A 7,765-nucleotide genomic window follows, 5' to 3' on the forward strand; every position below is an offset into this window, starting at 1 on the left:
TTGTTACCATGTATTAAAAAATGTTCAAAACATGTATTGCAAAAACATTAATCGTGTGTTCAAGATGTATACGAAAAAAGTACAATGTGTTTTGAATTTTTTAACACGTATCCTAATAAATATTAATCAATTATTAAAAATATTCAACATGTAAGATTGTTCCCTATGTATACAAAAAACGCTCGCCATGTATTTGAAAAGTATTAACACGTATTAAAAAATTCAATTTTCATATACAAAAAGGCTAATATATATTTGAAAAATGTTCAACGTGTATAAAAAAGTTTTGCAAGTCATACAAAAAATATACAACATGTATTTGACAAAAGTAGAAAGAAAACCTTGAAGAAACCCGTAAATGGAACACAAAAAACCGAATCCCAGAAGAAAAATAGGGTAAAAACTAACTGAGAAATCAAAGAGAAAAAAACCCGCACAGAAACTGCTGTCGAGGAACCTGTATCTTGCTGTCCCATCTATTACTCGCCTAATGTGGAATTGTTTCACATTAGGTTAGATTTAACCCTTGAGCACATGGCCTACTTCTGGCTAGGACGAACACATTAGTTTGGACCCCAATTAAATGCCCCTGGACTTTGAGGACCCCGTGCATTCAAACATGCCCATCAGCGTCTCTGATGATGCTGATGGGAGGTGAAGGGAATCTGTTGCTTCTATTCCCATCCAATGCGAGAAATCCCTCTCAAGTCTATGGTGCTGACAAGTGGCAAAAAATCCACTCGACCCTCGACCTTGCCCTTGCTGGTGAGACGGGCCAACTGCTTGGACTTGGCCATGCCCAATTTGAGGCACTGGTTACTGGTGTCCCAAAAACAAATGTCTTATAATTTCATGACTGCAATTAGTACTAGCTAGGCGTCCCACCAATTGCTCGTTGGTGTAGTACTTTATTTGTTGTGGATTGTAGTTTAACACTGAGGTGTAAAGAAATAAGTATTTGGAGAGATGGATACTAACTTTTCAGTATAGATTCTAAAAAGAACAAGCTTTTCGTTACGACATTGCTATGTATATAAGGTAGGTTAGCTTAATGGTATTTAATTCCACCATGTTCATCATACATCCTTAGACACTATGTGTGATACTATCACACAAGAGTCAGTCGTCCAATCAATGAACCTTACTGTCATGTGGCGTTACCTCGGTTATTAAAAATAATTATTTAGACAAAAGCATTAGACATTTAATGACAACACCTCATATTTCCCCTAATGAATTTCTTTCTGCTACTATACTAAATCTTTCTGTCGCTGGTATTCACAATCGCGTTCCATGCATCCTTGCTTCTTACCTCCTCCCTGATCGATCTACAGCATCCTGGATGCCTGCAGGGCCTTAGAAAGTAGAATACAAAAGAAAACCCCGATGAAATCTATTACATATAAAAAGTAATTGACGGGTTCACCAGAAAAAAGGGAAATATGCTAAGAAATCTCATGAAAAACAGAAACATCAGACCGTCTATTAAATAGACTAAAATTTTATAACCATCAGATCAGTTTTTAGTATAAAAATTACCCACCACTTCCATTATTATAAGAAGAAAATCGTTTCATGCATCCCGTTATTAGGACGTGGGCACAAGTCAAAAGTGGGTTGTTTTTTCTAAAGGGAAGTGCCATCCACCTAGGCCTTTTATAATAAAAAAAAACTTTTGGGCATTAGCTTATAGAAAGAAGGGACATGGGCTGATGTTTATTAGAAAAATAGGGCGTGCGCACATTGTCCCTTTAAAGAAAGAGTATGTGCTTTATTTCTGTGAAAACTAGATGTCGGTTCATGCGTCCCACAAAAAAGGGAGACCATGCATGCGGTATATGCGCGTATCAAAAATTCCAGTATTTCTATAAAATATTAGATGAATGGAAATTAGGAACTATAAGAAAACTATGAAATTCAAAATTCTATGTAACTTCTTATGTTTGTTGTGTTCCACAAAAAAAAAAGACACTGGATGATCGATGCCTTCCTAAAAAATGTTAGAAGATGCCTAAGTACCAAAAGTGAGATTACACCTTTGCTATATGCGCGTACTAAAAATACAAAATTTGTAGAATAAATTGGATGAACAGAAATAAGGAGCTATAAGAAAAATATGAAATTAAAAATTCTATGTAATTTCTTATGTTTGTTTGTTTCAGAAAAATATTTTGAAAGTTTAGCTTGGTTTGTTGGTCAAAAGTAAAGTATTCAATAGTTAAGGGACCAGAAGTAAAATTTTATTTATAAAACTACATGTTGATATGTGCCTTTCCGCCCGAATATGTATAAAGTAACTTTAGCTTTGATTCGCATAGAGAAATATATTTTAACAGGATTCTTGGGAGTATCTATCGTTGGTTAGATTTCTCACAGAGAAGAAAAGATATTTATATTGGTTTAGAATACATAACAAATTAAATTTTAAACCACCTGTTTAGCTGTAGATGATAGTAGTAGGTGATATTACATCTTATACGATTTTTTATTATTAAATATAAAAACTAAGATGTTTCCCATGCACTCATTTTTTTGAAAAATGCAAAAAAATCGCAATTAGGAACAACAATTCAAAACCCTGAACAATTTGTGAAATTTCCCAAAGATTTTTTCAATTTGAGGACATGTTTTGAAAAAATTAACTTTTTGAGCTTGTGAATATATTTTCAGAACAAGATCATTTTTAAAAAATTCCCCAAAAAAAATTGGATTTGCAAAAAATTATGAAAATGTGAAAGGTTTTTTAAATTTAAATATTTTTTAAATTTTTGATTTGTTTTAGAAACTCTTAAAAAATTGAATTCGTGAATTTGTGAAAATTTTGAACAAATTTGTTTTTTCTAATATACAGACGAGCAAGCGTATCATGCATTAAAGAAAGAGATGGGCAGAAAAGCCCCATCCTCCAAATTTAAACATGAGGTTACAACCCTACTCCACTATACGGCCCACAAAGGGCAAAACTTAAAAATAGGATCATGTTTTTAAAATTTTGAAAAATAGCAACTCTTAAAAAATTGTAGAACATTTTTTGATAAAAGAGACAAAAATGAGAAAGGAAAAAGTAATAGGAAAAAATAGAAAAAGAAAATAAACATAAGCGGGCCAATCCAGTCATGGGATCCTTTCTGCTATGCCTAGAGTACCTGACCAACGCGCGTCAATAGGATTTTATGGGTGCTCCTATCGGGCGCCTTCAGCGCGAGGGACGTGAGTCAGTGCTCACGCGTGCCTCCAAACTGGTTGTAGCCCATCATAGTTTGCTCCTAACTCGGCGGCTCGCTACGCAACAGTTTTCTTTTTTTTTCATTTTTTCGTTGGTCAATGGTTGACCGGTCAATAATTGACTGGTACAACGGTCAACCGTTGCCTTTTAAAAAAGTATGTGGAAGAACATGCGGTGCCCCCATGTTTGGTTTTGTTAATTGATGACAATCTCTATGGACTAATGGTTGTCTTGAGTTATATTTGAAGGTTTTGTCCATAGGCTTTTCTTGGAATACATGTGTTGGTTTCAAGGAGAGGTTGTGTCGACCAAGGTGCTATTCAAGGAATTACCTAAAGATTGGTCTTGTGAGAGGTTGATCAAGATTAAGTTAAAGAGTGAATCAAGTTGATCAACATACGAAGCGTACAAGATGTACCAAGGGATCAAGTGATCCCATGGTATGGTAAGCATTGTCCATTTACGCTTTGTATGCTAACCCATGGTATTCGTGAGAGTTCTTTGTGGGGTTAGGTTGCGGCGTGCAAGTTTAAGTGGAGCATCATGAAGAGATCAAATGCTTGAAGCTTGCCATCCATTTTGGTGTCAATGGACTGGTGAAGATGTGCCGAAGAGTGGCTCACCCAAAGTGGAGTATGGGGAAGCAATCATCTAGTCTTCATCGACCCAATGCAATCAAGAAAGGTGGTCCATCTTGAGGAGGACAAGATCGTCATCATCTAGCTCAAGTGGACCATGTGCAAGGCAAAGGTTTGCCCTTGATAGGTTTTCTATTTTACCGCTCTCATGATGGTAGTTGGGAGACCAGGTTTTAGGATCGATTGTCATACTATCAAGGGGGGCTCTCGATAAGCAGCTTGATCGTATCATTCGTAGAGAGCTCAAACCATTGCATCCTTGCATCATCTTTCTTGGTTCTTGTTTGGTTTTCTTTGTGAGATTTGGAGCTTATGGGTATCTTGATGACAAGCTCGAGTTCATCGAAAACGGAGTTCACATGCATCTTCTATGATGTTTTCGATATTGGAGGTTCTGTCGGTTCTTCTCTATTGGAGGTGTCTCTCCTCTTTGTGCCAGGCATACATTTGTTGTTTTGATGCTACTCGTTGTCTTGTATCCAACAAGCTTGAGTTTGCTCAATTCGGAGCTCATTTGCAGAAGTTATGGCAGTTCTGTTTTTATTGGATCCGTCTGTTGTCTTTAGCTGCGGTTTGAAGGCATCCAAGTGCTAAAGCCTCTGTGGCATGCGGTATTACTGCTCAAGGGGCGGTAGTACCGTAGGGGCCAGCGGTAGTACCGCTCCTGGTGAGCGGTAGTACCGCTGCCTCTAGCCAAGAACGCTGGCGAGCACGGAAGTAGGCGCGGAAGTAATTTTTTACTTCCGCACCCTATGCGGTAGTACAGCTCCTGGTGAGTGGTAGTACTACTGCCTCGTGTCCTGGCGCTGTTGCGTGCGGTAGTAGGCGTGGATGTAATTTTTTACATCCGCCCTCATGCGGTAGTCCGCTCCCTGTGAGAGGTAGTACCATGCCGAATTTTTCTCGTAGCTAGCTCCAGTGGCTGTAGGCGCGGCAATTATTTTTTACTTCCGTGGCCGCGCGGTAGTACCGCAAGGGCAGGCGGTAGTACCACTCCTGCAATAGTACCGCCCTGTTGCCCCTTTGTAGTGTTGTTTCTTTGGGCTTCTGCCGCCCAAGCGGTAGTATCGCTACCCCTAGCGGTAGTACCGTGAGGTCGAGCAGTAGTACCACTCTGTGCGGGTTGTGAGGATAACGATTGGATTTTTCCCCACCTATAAAAGGGGGTCTTCTTCCCTAATGAACATTATCTCTTTAGCTCGTGTTCTTCCCCCATTGTTGACCTTCTTTGAGCTTGCCATCTCTCAATTCCTCCATGGATTCTTGCTAGTTTTTGAGGAATAAGAGAGAGGAGGTCTAGATCCACATTTCCACCAATCACTTTCTCCTCTATGTGAGGGGAACCCCTTGGATCTAGATCTTGGAGTTCTTCTTTCGTTCTTCCTCTCATTTTCCTCCCTAGCATTCATTGCTTTGGTGGGATTTGGGAGAGAAGGACTTGGGCACTCCGTGTGCCCTTGCCATTGCATTTGGTGCATCGGTTTGAATTCTCCACGGTGATACATGAAAGTAAAGTTTGAGAAGCTTATTACTCTGGGCACCCTAGACATTGTTCCTCTTGGGTGCCTTGGCGCCCTAGACGGTTGGTGTTGTTCGGAGCTCAATCATTGTGGTGTAAAACTCCGGGCAAGCGTCGGGGTCTCCAATTAGGTTGTGGAGATCGCCCCGAGCAATTTGACGGGTTCGGTGACCGCCCCCAAGGGTTGCCATTTGTACGGGTTCGGTGACCGCCCTCAAGGGTCCCTTAGTGGAATCACGGCATCTTGCATTGTGCGAGGGCGTGAGGAGATTACGGTGGCCCTAGTGGCTTCTTGGGGAGCATTGTGCCTCCACACCGCTTGAAATGGAGATTAGCATCCGCAAGGGTGTGAACTTCGGGATACATTATCGTCTCCGCGTGCCTCGATTATCTCTTACCCGAGCCCTTTACTTATGCACTTTACTTTGTGATAGCCATATTGTTTCTTGTCATATATCTTGCTATCACTTAGTAGTTTATCTTGCTTAGCATAAGTTGTTCATGCACATAGGTGAGCCTAGTTGTTGTAGGTTTTGTGCTTGAAAAATTAATCGTTAGGTTTATTCTGCATTTGTTAGAGCCTAAACCGTAATTATTTTAAAAGCGCTTATTCACCCCCCTCTAGGCAACATCCACGATCTTTCAGTATGAATATTATATAAATCCAGTTTTCTATTGGAAATTTCAAAAACAAATAGTGAATTGAAAAATGTTCAAGGATTCTTAAAAATAGATCATAAATTTGGAAAAGTGCACTGAATTGGAAACATTTTCAACAATTTTGAAAATAAAATCACAAACTTGCAAAAAAGTTCATCGATTTTGAAAAGAAAATTACAAATTTGGAAAATGTTCATCGATTTTGAAAACAGCTCAAATCTGAAAAAAAATCATCAAATTTGGGAAAAGGTTCACCTATTTTTCAGAAGTACTCAAATTTTAAAAAAGTTCATCAAATTTGAAAAATATCTATGTAATCACTCCTTGTGAACTTGTTATCGCGTCGATCATTGAACTTGCGTGTGGTGATTAAAATCCATTTTTTGCAGTTCAAAAAAGAAGAAGAAAAAAGTGACATTGGCCAGCCCAAAGTGACGAGGGGGTTGGAAGATAACGAAGGAACGTGGCGCCGTTAGGAAACACCATTTTCCGCTGCTATATACACATAGGCCGCCCCCCTTACAGGGGATCCGGTAGGGGCCAGCCATTAGCCACATGCGGTCATTACTCACATGCCATGCACCATGTTTCCCCCTTTTTTTGTAAAAGGCTTAACACATAAATTAAAAAAAGTTAATTTTTTTAAAAAGTGGTCATCATACACAACAAAATTAGCTCTGTGTAAAAAAAAAGATCAGTCAACTTATAGAAAATATTTCTACCATTCAAAATAAAATTCGTGTTATTTTTTACAAATGTTTATGAAATTTTAAATAAAACCTTTGCATAATTCTATAAAATTGTTTCCTATCATCAAAATAATTTATACGTAATTCAAAACTTTATCTCGCATTTAGAAAAATATGTTCGTAATTTACTAAAGTGTTTATAAAATGTATAACAAATATTCCTGTACTTTAAAAAATGTTTTGTTACATACAAAATATATACAACGTGTGTCTCACAATTTTTTAGCATGTACTAAATTTTTTTCAAATTATTTATTTGAAAAAATATTAATCATGTATCTTTTTGATGAGATTGCTAGTCATGTATTTGAAAAAAGTTCAAAGTTTATAAGAAATGTTCCAGATGAATATGGAAAATGTAAAAAATGTATTTGAAATTTTGTGACCATGTTTTCAAAAAATGTTTAAAACATCTATGGCAAAAAATGTTAATCGTATACTAAAAATGTCCAAGATGTAGACAAAAGAAGTACAATGTCTTTTGAAAAATGTTTAACACATATCCTAAAAAATATTAATCGGTTATTAAAAATAATCTACATGTATTAAAGATTGTTCCTTATGTATACAAAAGACGCTCGCTATGTGTTTGAAAAACAATTAATGTGTATTAAAAAATCAATTTTAATATAAAAATGTTAGTATATATTTGAAAAATGTTCAGCATGAATAAAAAAACTTCTAAAAGTCATACAAATTTTTTGGTCTACTAGATTTATATTTGTGTCTTCAATTTTTTTAGATGTTGTTAGATTAATCATGCCATGCAGGATCACAGACAACACAATATAGGTTAACGAGTTTCATCCCCGGGGCAATGATTATGGACGCTCCTTCCCAAGATACTAAAACACCGGGCAACGGCTCCGCCTTGTGCTTGTATGTTTCAAGTCGTCATGGATTACGAAATGTGGTGCCCCTCTCATTATCATGGTCGGTCCTGAGATTTTCGGGGCCCGGTGCAAAACTACAA

Source organism: Triticum aestivum, unplaced genomic scaffold, assembly GCF_018294505.1.
Source record: "Triticum aestivum cultivar Chinese Spring unplaced genomic scaffold, IWGSC CS RefSeq v2.1 scaffold34471, whole genome shotgun sequence".
Lineage (NCBI taxonomy): Eukaryota > Viridiplantae > Streptophyta > Magnoliopsida > Poales > Poaceae > Triticum > Triticum aestivum.